We start from the raw sequence: 13,400 nt of genomic DNA, 5'->3' as shown, positions 1-13,400 counted from the left end.
AATGGACTGGGACGGCGGGCGGGGGGAGGGACTGTGGAAGGGACAATAAACAGTAGGCCCATGTGAAGATTTAAGAGAGCCTCCTGCACATTGTTCAAATCCCAACTGTGCTAATCACCTGGTGACCATGAGAGGGATTAGAGTGAGAATGGTAGGAGAATGTGAGCTCACACTACTACTTGAATGTAGAAAGTTCCACAAAGGAAGCTGGTTAAATTGTGTGAGTGTGTGTGTGTGTGTGTGTGTGTGTGTGTGTGTGTATGTGTGTTGTTTATTGAGGCTTGAGCTCAGGGACTTCTGCTCTCATTTGGCTTTTTTTACTGAAGTCTGGTGCTCTGTCACTTGAGCCACACCTCCACTTCTGGATTAAATGAGTGGAAATAAATTGAGCTAGAACTAACTGAGCTAGATTCCACTTTGATTAACTTCTAGTGTTAAATTGAGGTAAGAGTCTCATAGACTTTTCTGCACAGACTGTCTTTGAATTGTAATTCTCCAAAGTCACATGAATCAGTATCTAGGATTACAGGTATGACCCACCACTACCTGACAGAAGTAAGAATATTCTTACAACTTTCAGAAATTGTTATTATAGGGCCAGGAGCATGGCCTACTGGTAGAGTGCTTGCCTAGCATGCACAAATCCCTGGGATCGACTACTTGGTACCACATAAACAGAAAAGGCCAGGAGTGGCATTGTGCATCAACTGGCAGAGCACTAGCCTTGAAAAAGCTCAATGACAATGCTTAGGCCCTGAATTCAAGCCCCAAGACTGGCAAAAAATGTTATTATAAAGATGATGTCCAGAGGGGAATAGTTTCAACTGGTAAAGAGTACATTTCCTTTTGGAAAATGTCACCCCTTCCTTTGTTCTCTCCCAGTGTTTCCTTCCAGCTCCCACCCACCCATTGTACAGTTCATTTCAACCTAGTCTAGTGTGTACCACTGATGCCTTTGTCCACTTTCTCTCCATCCATTTCTGTGCTAACCCACACACTTTCTATTTTTTCTTTTTTCTTTTTTAATTATTGGGATAATGTATAGAGGAGTTATAGTTACATTCGTCAGGTAGTAGTGCATTGCCTCTCACACATTGACACCCCTTCTCATGTTTTGGTCCCCATTCCCCTCCCATCCTCTCCTTCCAATCATCGTGTTTCCCCCTTTCCATTTCCTATTTCAAATAAATCAATAAACATTTATACAATATACCAGATCACAAGGTAAGATACTGTAACAATCTGAGATTAACGAAAGGGCAACAAAAGAGAAGAGAAATAACATAGTACATTAAGAACAACGATCACCCAAGATAAAGCTCTTGTTTCCATATCGGAGAGATCCATTCACTTAGTCTCATCCTATAAGACCTTCTGTATCTAGGTTTTGAGCTACTGCAATCCTCTGCTAGGAGAATCCTAGGTGTGTACTAATTATTACAAATGAGGGAAACAATGGAGCCTATGTTCCTTTGGATCTGGCTTACTTCACTTAATATTATTTTTTCCAGGTCTTTCCATTTTGTTATGAGTAGGGCGATATTATTCTTTTTGATGGCAATATAGAATTCCATTATGTATAAATACCACATCTTCTTGATTCAATCATGTACTGAGAGGCATCTGGGTTGATTCCATGTATTAGCTATGGTGAATAATGTTGCAATGAACATCATTGTGCTACTATTCCTTCTATTCTTAGAACTTAAAGGTACAAGAGCCATGACAATTTCTCATATTTTTATCCAGTGATAAGAAAGGAATCCAGGAAGCTGATCTGAAGTGTTAGAGAATAGAATAAAACTACATTCTGCTCACATCCTGTGTGGACCAAATGAACCACTCAGTAACCTGTCCATTGGAATATGTGGGAATGCCCATAACGGTGGATAGATTCTAAGCATGATTGCATTACCCTTCAGCAGTGTTCTCAGGCCATTTCCCACTCCATTTGAGTCTTAAACCTTTTCTCCTATAGAAGACCTCCTGGTTCCTTTTAGCTTTGTAGTTTTGTGATTCCATTTTATGGCTCAGCCAAGTTTAATATGCACAGAGAATTCATATTTGTAAATTTTATTTACACTCAATTTCCAGAGGGGAGAAAACTACTCAAACCTCCATGTTCCATTAGCCTTTGTTCTGTGTATTGCACTAAGTCTGGCATTAAGGTTTGCTTGTTTCTCCAGTAGTTTTCCTTTTTGCTAAACTTTCTATAGAAAAGCTTAGTGAGGTGTAGCACAGTGAGCACATGTATTTTCTGTCTCCCCCATATAAATTCTGCTGATTCAGTCAACATGTGGTCTTTATAGTTTCTGGATGGAAAATCACAGGCAAATGAATTCCAGAAAGTAAAAAGAATATCCAGTTTAATGTAATCAAATATTATGGAACCCTCAGACATTTTGGAATTCACGAAACAATTTTGCATTAGGTCATGTGCATCAAAAAGTAGTCCCAGTTTGTTTGTTGAATATTAAGTTGCTTCCTAATGCAGCTGCTGTCTAAGGTTACATAACTGTCTCTAAATTCATTCCTGTGTGTCTCTGTATGTCCCAGAAAGAGTCGACATGACAAAATCATGTCTTTAACTCGTTGAGCTGTTTTAAAGGATACCAAAAGGTGTGCACTGTAGTTCACCTGAAATGAGAGCATGATTAGAGTGGCATAAAGCTGACAGAAGGAGTGGGAAGCAGACATTTTAATCTGCTTGCTGCTTTGCTAGACTTCCTAAAAGCTCAAGTATTATAATAGAAATGGTTTGCTATAGATCTTTACTTGTTTGGGTGTATATTAGTTTTAAATTCGGTAAAACATTCGATCTTTTTTCCCATAAAAGGTTTTCAGTTTAATACTGTACACAAACTACCCATTCATACGCAGAGCACCTGTCATGTTAAACTAGGGCAACAGTAGCAAAAAATGTAACACCCCAATGCTCATAACCAGAGATACACTTGTTATTTTAATTACTTTTCATTTAAATAATCACAAAGTTAACCTCACTCTCTCTAGCCTAATGGTTTAGTTCTCACCAGAGATCATCTTCAAACTCACCATGGCAACCAAAGCCTCAGAAATCTCAGTATCCAACACTCAATACCCCATTGGAACACAATGTGTTGGGAAGTCAAATATAATAAAATGTCTTTTCAGAAATCTGTGTCTATTAGGTCCATTTTTCTTAGGCTCCTAGAAATTGCTCCATGTAACAGTGATTAATGAGGAACAGTTAGATAGCGTGAAGTAGCTGTTTCTGAGAGAAGTTTGTTTTCAGCCTTACTGGACTCTTAAGTGCTCAGATCTAGCTAAGTGATATGGAGGGGCAGTACTTTCTGTGAATTAGAAGGTAGCAAGAACATGATAATTTATTCTAGACTTCTGATGGTGTTATTTGTGGCCTCATAGCATATTTTCCATGGATTAGTGTAGCCAAGGAGTCACATGTGATTTAATGGAGCAAGAGCCCCATCTATGTGGTCATTGTGATTGGTTCACACAGGACAAATTGGCCCCAACCTGGTCCCGGGAGAACTCTTGTGTGGGACTTGCCTCTACTTGGGTCAAGAAAACTTCTGTCTGTGTGTTCTGACAGTGGGAGGAGAGCAGAGCAATGTGCCTGCAATAGATCAGGAGGCAGGACAGAGACAGGACAGGGGACAAGTGCTGGATTTGCTTTATGTCGGACCTAGATCTGACTTCAACTCTGCTATGCATCTCCTGTTTTTATTTATTTCATTTGTATGACTTTTATTTGTCCCAAAACATATAGCCTTCAAAAAATATTAGAAAAGGTGTTGCTATAAAATGTATCTACTATGTACTTCTACCTGACATGCACTATGCATTTCTTTTAAAATGGATTTTATAGCAATCCAAGTCATCTGTCTGTCTGTCTGTCTGTCTGTCTGTCTCTCTATCTACCTATCTATCTATCTGTATATATGAAGATTTTTATGAGTAGCTACCTGTTCTAAAACATAGTGACTTAATGACATTCGCTGGGAAGTGAATGAAACTAGAGCAAATTATGTTGAGTGAGGTAAGTCAAGACCAAAGGAACAAAAGGCACATGGTATCTTTAATATGTGCATATTAGATCCACACAGTACAAGAGCAATGACTCAATATTTGGGTACCCAATGTTATGGACATGGTATTGGACATATAAACATAACCACATAGACATAAAAATCTATCATGGGCTATATGCTCTATAGACATAATGTTTTATTTTATTTTTGTTTTTGTTTTTTGGAGTTTTTTTGCCAGTCCTGGGACTTGAAATCAGGGCCTGAGCACTGCCCTTGGGCTTTCTCAAGGCTAGATCTCTAGCGCTTGAGTCACATCACCAGTTCCTGCTTTGTTCTATGTGTATGGTACCGAGGAATTGAACCCAGGTCTTGTGCATGCAAGGCAAGCACTCTACCAGTAGGCAAAACTCCCGCCCTAGATATAATGTTTTATTACATAGATTAGTATGTATTTATGACATACAAACCCTCAGCTCAATTTTAATTATTAGAGATTCCCTACTTAAATACTCATTTGTTAAACATGACATTTGAAATATGATGTAAAAATCAAAGTTAATAAAGAAAGAAAGAAAAAAATTCATAGTGTCTTGACAAAGCAACAAGAATTTAATTTGTTGGTCTTTGTATTGTCTGGGTAATTCTGATCTGAAATTAGGATGAGCTAATTTTTAATGGCCCCCCTTGTGGGTCTGGAGTGTGTTGTTGGGTTTCTCAGAGCTTACCAGTCTAGAGCAGCCTCATTCAGAGGCCTGGAGTTTTCTCGTCTTAATGGCAAGATACACAGAAGTGACTGGCCATACATTAGCATCAGGCTAGCCCTGGCTCGGTCACATGAACCTTGTAAGTGAGCCTGAGAGTGAGTGATGGAGGGCTGCAAGTTCTCTGAAGGTTCACACTTGTTCCTGGCACATCAGTCCTTCTGCACTATTCTGTTTGTTTCAGTTGGAAGGAATGGGAATCTTTTTTTTGTGGGTGTTTGTTTGTTTCCATTTTGTTTTCATTTTGATAGAAGGCCTGGGCCTTGGACCTGTGATCCTCTTTTCTCCGTATCCGGGGTGCTAGTATTACAGCCAGTAATCTTGTTCTGAATGGGAGGAGCAGAAACCCAAAGTGAACAGATGCAGGAAGGCATGGGATAACACATCTATTAATAGACAAACTTCATTGAAGGTCATTCAGTTACAAAGAAGCAGAGACTGGATTACAGAGTTATTCTTTTGACTGAAAATTCACTCTTCTTCAGTATTTTTCTTGAGACTTTCCAATAGATCTGTGTGGTCCACGTGTCATAATCAAATTAGCTTCCAAATTCCTATCCTTACATTATTTTTGAATGACTTGGGAGTTATTCTGAGTGTCTTTTGTTATAATAAAGATCTTCACTGTCCACAAATGGGGCATGCTTGGCTAACACTACATAAGCAAGTTGACTCTTATTTAGATCCACAACAAAACCGAGGTTCCCAATTCCATCTGTATCATAGCTATAAGGAGAAATACCAGGTGTTATTTTAGAAAGGCAGATAAAGTAACATGGAGTACCTAGTTAACTTGTCACCAATGTAGGAAAGAAAGAAATGACACTTTTGAGCACATGCCAATTGGAAGCTGGAAGCTGGGGGTAGGTGGAATCTGTAGATGAGGAAGAATGTTGTCTACAAGCAGTGGAAAGAAATATGGCGTTGGGCCTCACTCCCGGGAAACTAAGGAAGGCAGCCATGGAGTGGCTTCCACTGAGAACCTTGACAGCCCATGGGCAAGACTCTAGGCTCATTCTAGAGGAAGCCTTCTCCAAGTCATTGCAAAGAAGCAGAGCAAGTGTAACAGATAGAAAGCCCACAGAGCCTGGAACTGCATTGCAAGTCTTAATGGAACCTCAGTCAAAATCATTTTGTCACTATTAAAACATTTTAGCTCAAACCTCTCTGTCATACTTGGCTCAACAGTACTAAGACTGTTATGTACATTCTCCTAGATTGATCCTTCAGTTATTTGTGGGTGGTGGTAACATAGGCAACCGTAGGACCAAAATACAAACATGCATAGATTTTGGGGAAGACAGGAAAGTCAAGAGCGTACAGAAAGTTATAGTGGAAGCCCAGTGACAGTGGCTCATGAATATAATCTTAACTATTTGGTAGACTGAGATTTGAGGATGAGGATTTAAAGCTAGTCTTGATAGGAAAGTCCCTGCGACTTTTATTTCCAGTTAATCACAGAAAAAGTAATAAGTGGACCTGTGACCCCAGTGGGAGAGCGCTAGTCTTGAGCAGAATAAAGCTCAGAGACCACTCCAAGATTCAGAGTTCTAGCCCCGGGACCAAAAAAAAAGTTACATTGGGTACCGAGAAAGCAGCTTCCAGAAATTTTCCTTTTACTTAAGTAATATCTTCTCTCAGAAGGCAAATAGAACTGAGCACTTCAGGACATGTCAAAGATCATTTATTTAAGGTGAGATGTCTAAAAACTTACCTTTCGGATGTAAGCATGAGAAAGAGTTGTTCAAATGTTTAAATGAGACAAGGAGGAGGTTGTTAAGGAAAGCACACTGTGAGTTTCAAGCTGCCTATGGTCTAAAAGGTGATAGTGTGTGTGTGTGTGTGTGTGTATTTCTGCATGTGTGAATGTGTTCAAGTTGAAAACTGATCCCATGGTCTTGTACATGTGAAACATGTACTTTGCAATTGAATTTTACCCTTAGCTCCTATATTGTATTAAAATGCGTCACTATCGCCCATTTTCATGTCCTTTCACCATATGGGTAAAGATGTTGCCTTGAGCACCTTCAGAGGTGCTGATGTTGGAGTGTGGGGTGTGGAAGCATGACGATGGGAAGGGCTTCAGTATATTCCTCACCCTTCAGAATCAGTCTAGGCTTGCTCTCCTGGGGGATTTAAATGATTTAGTCTAACAGATTGTGCATTCTTACAAGGAGTATTGTAGAATCATTTTATTCCCCTCTTTACTGCTGGTTTCCATATGCATTCTGGTAGAGGAGAACCTGTACAGAGAAGTTGGGTCTTTCATTGAGGCTTTAGTTGAGCCTTTAGTATAGGGTGGTAGTACTGACATTCCTAGGCTACATGTCATCAAACACCAATTATTTGTGCTATCAGAAAGGTATATGTTTAAAGTACCAGAGTAAAAACACACAAATCACTTATCAATACAGACGATTGGAATTATAGATGCCATTTTATATAATATTAAAGAAAAAAACCTCAAGGAAATTAGAGGACACCAGATTGGTAACCATTAGATAAGTAAAAACTAATTTCTGAAAACTCCCTTCCCCGGCTCAGGTAAGGGCAACCCCATTTAATCACAGATATGAGCTGCAGGAATGCCTTTTTTTACTACCAGCTACTGGAACCAGTTTCACTTACAGTTTTGTCCAGTGCACTAAATAAATTAGAGGGAATAGTGTAATGGTTGGAATTTTACTATGATGTGTCAAGTGTTTAGAGATAACCAAAGAATCACTAAGTCTACAAATACATTTTTTTGCAGTGATTGCCCAAAGCCTCCTAAATTTGTAGTTATAGAGAAGAAAAAAACAATCATTAAACGATATTACATTTTTTATTTTCAAGTTCTATCTAAAGAGTTTTTAAAGACCGGTTATTTGGAAAGGTTTCCTACCTTTGGTGGTTGTGTTAGCAATTTTTCAGTTACTGTAACAACCATTGGAGACAATCAACTTATAAAGATAAAGGTTATTTTCGCTCAAATTTTGGAGATGTGAGTACATGATTGGTTGGTGTCATTGTTTGGGGGCATCACAGCAGCAGCATGAGGCAGAACCATTCACCTCATGGTGAAAACAGGAATAAGAAGAGACTGGAGTGTCAAAGTCTCCTTGAGGAACTTACAGCCAAGGATGAGAAGGCTTTTCAGGAGTTTTTTCTTTCTTAGGTTACACAGGCAGGCCAGGGGTCAAGATTTTAACTCATGGGACTTTGGGGAACACTTATCCAAATAAGAGCAATGGCTTAGACAAGTTTCCAAAACCAAAATGTACACTAGATGCCTTCTGGAGTCTTGTTAATGAATTAGTGTTAATCTTTACAAATTGCTCGATGATAGGATTTACTTTTTCTGTCCCCAAAAGGAAAGCTGGCTGTGGCTGTTTCCCTTTAGTACTTGAATCCCTGAATTTCTCTGATTGGCCCCAGGCCAACTTCACTTAAATATCTTATTTTTTGAAATACGGTTTTTATTTTGATTAGCAGATGGTCAGAACAATTTTGAAAGACAGTAGAGCACATTCCCAACTGATGATTCATGAATCTCTCCTTCCTCTTCACATCTGTATTGGGCTTGGTAGAGGCCTTGGAAGTGCCAACAGCCTAATCGTCAGAATCCACGACTAAGACCTGATTTGGCAAACGAATATTTGTAAATGTAAATAGGTTCAGAATCTCAGAATGTGATTATTCTGAATTATGCCAGAGAACCTTAAAGAAAATAAGCATCCACATTAGACACATGTAGGAGAGGAATACCTGGAGAGGGGAGGTGCCGGAGCCAGCCGGCAGCAAACCAGGGTTCGCGGATTGGGATTCCTGAAATAGGGGCAAGGACTAGGAAAAAATAGAAGAGAGACAAACAGATGGAGTTCGGGAGGACTACAGCCCAAGTCAGCAGTCCAAGAAGTCTGTGAGCTCCAGACTGCTGCCTAAGACTGTCCCGTTTATTTTAAGTTCCGACCTTAAATACTCTTCTTAATACTAGGGAACTGCCAGAGGCTACATTCATACAAAATAGTAAACAAGTCACATATAGGATAAATGAGAAAGGATTAACATTGCTTAAAGTCATCCTGATAAGAACTGATTGACTTTGCTTAAAGTCATCCTGATCAGAGTTACTTCCTTGTGTATACAGTTGTGTAGGTCCAAGGTCAGGTCCAAGGTCATTGACCCCACAGTCGGTCCCCAACATCTCCCCCGTCTTTCTTTTAAAAGATGCGGACTTGCTTGTCTTGGGTTGGGTGGATCGCTGACTCTGCCTTACCCGTCATGGGGAACTTCTTCAGATCAAGCTGAAGGCCCTGTCTTAGGTTGGTCAGAGAGCGTCCCCTCTTATCCCATCCTTGACTGCGATTCCTCTCGGGGGGAATTCATCCATCTAGGGTTTAGATCTGCGGAGTTGTTCGATTGGTGACTGTTGCAGATGTGACCATTGGACGGGTACTGGCCATAGGTGTTGATTTGTTCCCAGCCATAGCTTCAGTTGTCACTTTACTTGGAGTAGAAACAACAGCAGTTGGCTTGATATTGGCTGTTGGTGGATCTGAAGTGCTGGCAATTCCTCGTTCTTCAGAAGCTGCAGTCGTTTTCAACGTGATCAGTCTCTGGTGTTCTGGGACCTTACTAGTAGGTTCTTGAGGCTCTTTTTTCGGCTCTAAGTGCCTCCCTTGATGCTCTCGGAGTTCTCTCTCCAATCTACTGATTCGACCTTCTTAATGGGACTTAAGAGCTGTCATACAATCATCAAGTACATTTTTTTGGAGTTTTTTTTTGCTAATGTTCCATTCTCCCCCTTCTTTAAAACAATGCAATAATTCAAACCTAAATGATTTTCTTGATTAAACCTTGAACATGTTCACTCACTCATTCACACACATTCATACTCAAAGATTTTAAAGTGCACAAAATTAATATTGGCCATTCATTTTCCGGAAGTTTGTGTCAAGAGAGCTTTGCCAATTTTACTCTTGCAGGTGAGAACCAGGTTCAAAACAAAACTTTAGAAAAAACATAAGGATCCATATTTAAAACTGGTACCAATTTCAAAGACAAAACTGGACAAGAAAAAATATGTAACATGAACAAGACAAAGAAACAGAGACTTTTACACTTAACACAAAAACATGAATTCAGGTCTTTTCCCGATTACTGGATGCATTACTGGAGGGTTGGGGGTGAAGGTCCAGTGGGTCGCTGCTTGGATGACCACTGTCACTCCCCACAATCCGAACATAGCGTTCGGGCAGCCAGCGGGCATCATTTTCTTCCTGTGAGAAAACACATATATGCCCTCTACCCCAGGTTAGAACAGGATCTGCTCCGTGCCAAGCACCAGTTAGGGGATCCTTCCATTTTACTAAGGCAAAAGCACGCTGCTCTCTTTTTTCCCAGAATCGCTGAGCAGCAGATAAATTATTTGAATCCAGATTCAAAAAATTTAAAACAAATAAAGCATGATTAAGTATATTCACAGGGGTAGCTGGATACGACTCTCCTTTCTGTATTTTAGCAATTTGATGTTTTAATAATCCATTAGCTCTCTCCACGATGCCTTGACCTTGAGGATTGTAAGGAATGCCTGTAATATGAGTGATATTATAAGAATGGCAGAAGGATTGAAATGCTTGGCCTGCATAGCCAGGGCCATTATCTGTTTTTATTTGTGAGGGAATCCCCATCACAGCAAAACATCGAATGCAGTGAGAAATACAATGTTTAGTAGCTTCCCCAGCAAGGGGGGTGGCTAGGATAAAATTAGAATAAGTATCTACAGTAACATGAACATATTTTAATCGGCCAAATGATGGAACATGTGTGACATCCATCTGCCAAATGTGATTAGAAAGCAGTCCTCGTGGATTTATACCTAAATGAGGAGCTGGTGAGAAGGGCACACAGTTGGAGCAAGTTTTAACTATTTGACGTGCCGCTTCTCTAGATAATTTAAACTGTCGGAGCAAGGCTCGGCTGTTTTGATGATGGATGGCATGTGACTGCTTAGCAAGTTCAAATTGAGTTAAATAAACTCTGGTGGCAGAATCAGTAACTGCATTACCCTCACTTAAAGGGCCAGGAACATTAGTGTGAGCTCGAATGAAGCCAAAAAAACAGGGGTGGTTGCGAGAACAAAGCAAAGTTTGTACTTGGCGAAATTGGGTCTGGATATTGGAGTTAGTAGTTCCAATAAAGGGAACAGTTTCTATGACTTGAAGAGCACGAATTACATATTGGCTGTCTGAGTATAGGTTAAAGGGCTCGTCTTGTAACAGGACGAGTGCTTGTAAAACAGCCTCTAACTCTACCTCTTGGGCGGAGAAAAAACCCGTAACCCAAGATTGAGTTTTCCCATTAATGGTCAAAGCAGCCGTTCCATTAGAGGATCCGTCTGTAAATACTAAAGCGGCAGAAGATAAAGGCGAGGCCCGTACTATGGAAGGAAATAGGAACGTATGACACCCAGCAAATTGGAGGAGTTTGTTAGATGGGTAGTGATGCAAAATTTTTCCCGTATAATTGGCCCAAGCAATGGCCCAAGAATCGCAATGGGCGAATAGCCAATCTTGTTGTTGTGAATTATATGGGACACAGATAAAATGAGGTTCCTGACCTAAATATTTACGGGAATCCACTCGGCACATATGTATCAGATTAGCTACCAATTCGTAGTATGGGGTCAGCACTTTGCCGGGTGTTGATGGTAGATAAAGCCATAAAAGTGGGCCACCCTGCCACAATACAGCAGTTGGGGAGTGAGAAGTAGCTAAAATGTAAACTCCCCATGGTTTAGAGTAGTCACAATAGTTCACTTGTTGCTGGGAAATTGCCTTTTCTACGATTTGGATGGCCCTCTCGGCGTCGGGATTTAAATTGCGCAAGGATGTAGGGTTGGTATCTCCTTTTAAGAGATCAAAGAGGGGTTTTAACTCTCCAGTGGACAGCTTTAAATAAGGCCGAAGCCAATTTATATCTCCTAAAAATTGCTGAAAAATCATGAAGAGTTCTTAAGTGTGAAGTTTTTAATTGTATTTTTTGGCTTTTAAAATAGTGTGGGCCTAATATATGGCCTAAATACGTAAAAGGGGGATGTTCCTGAACCTTTTCAGCTGCTATTATAAGGCCAAAGCGGCTCAGATCTTGCTTTAGTTGTCCAAAGGCTTGTCGTACGACGGTAGGGTCAGAACAAGCCAACAAGATGTCGTCCATATAATGAACAATATAAACAGAAGAGAATTTTTCACGGGTGGAAGAAATGGCTCTAGCTACAAAACTTTGACATAAAGTTGGGCTATTTGCCATGCCCTGTGGGAGCACAAGCCAATGATATCGCTTCATGGGTTCTTTAAAATTAACAGAGGGGACGCTGAAGGCAAAGCGCTTACAGTCTTGAGGCGCCAGGGGTATAGTATAGAAACAATCCTTCAAATCTATAATAATCTTATAAGTATCGTTTGGGATTGCCATGGGGGAAGGCAAGCCGGGCTGTAAGGCTCCCATCAGTTCCATAGTTGCATTTATCTTTCTCAGATCCTGTAACAGCCTCCATTTACCTGATTTTTTCTTTATAACAAAAATTGGAGAATTCCATGGAGAGTTAGAAGGGGCCACATGTCCCAAGTCAATCTGTTCCTGTACCAGCTGCTGAACTGCAATGATCTTTTCTAGAGAAAGAGGCCACTGTTCGACCCATACCGGTTCTTCCGAGAGCCAATTTATGGGATCAGCATGAGGGGCAGGACAAACAACAGCCCCGGTTAAAGAATACCCTAATCCTTGTCTCGGGGGGTGAGACTGGGGTTGGAGTGGCTCTAGCTCCCCCTGTGCTGCTCGGCCTAGTCCCCTAAAGGGGAGGAGGCCTTGATCAAGTAACTGCTTAGTGACCGCAGCACTAGGACTAAACATATACACTCCCATTTTTTCCATGATATCACGACCCCATAAATTAATTGGCAGATGATCCAAGACAAATGGCTGAAAATAACCATAGTGCCCTTCCTCATCTCTCCAAACAAGGATCGCACTGCTTTGCTGTGGGTCAGTTGCTTGCCCAACCCCCTGTAGGGAAGTCATAGAGGTTGTCAGGGGCCATTGGGCTGGCCAATGCTTTTTAGATATTACAGACACATCCGCTCCTGTGTCTAATATTCCTTTAAAGGGCTTTTCTTGTATAAATATAGTCATCTCAGGCCTCTCTTGTTTTATGCTTTGTACCCAATAGATATCAGAGGATCCAAATCCTCTCTGTCCGCATGGGGCAGAAGAATTAGCAGTCTCCCCATGAGATAAAGGCACAAGTATTAGTTGTGCTAATTTTTGACCGGCTGGGATTGATTCTACGTGTTTCGGGGCAGAGGCCATAACTTTGATTTCTCCAGTGAAATCCTGGTCAATTTTGCCAGGTGTAATCTGTATCCCTTTAAGGGCTGAGCTACTTCGCCCTAACAGCAATCCAGCCACTCCCGGGGGAAGGGGGCCGAAGACCCCCGTGGGGAGAGCTTGTGTCCCCATCTCTGGGGTCAATACTGAGCAGGTGGAGGAACAGAGGTCCAATCCTGCGCTGCCTGGGGTGGCACGGAGGAGGCCGGAGACTGATTTTGGGGGGTTGTTAGAAGATTTA

The sequence above is a fragment of the Megascapheus bottae genome, unplaced genomic scaffold (assembly GCF_031878675.1).
Source record: "Megascapheus bottae isolate mThoBot1 unplaced genomic scaffold, mThoBot2.hap1 HAP1_SCAFFOLD_37, whole genome shotgun sequence".
In the NCBI taxonomy this organism is placed as follows: domain Eukaryota; kingdom Metazoa; phylum Chordata; class Mammalia; order Rodentia; family Geomyidae; genus Megascapheus; species Megascapheus bottae.
The sequence above is the reverse complement of the archived record's forward strand: the minus strand, read 5'-3'. Positions refer to the sequence as shown.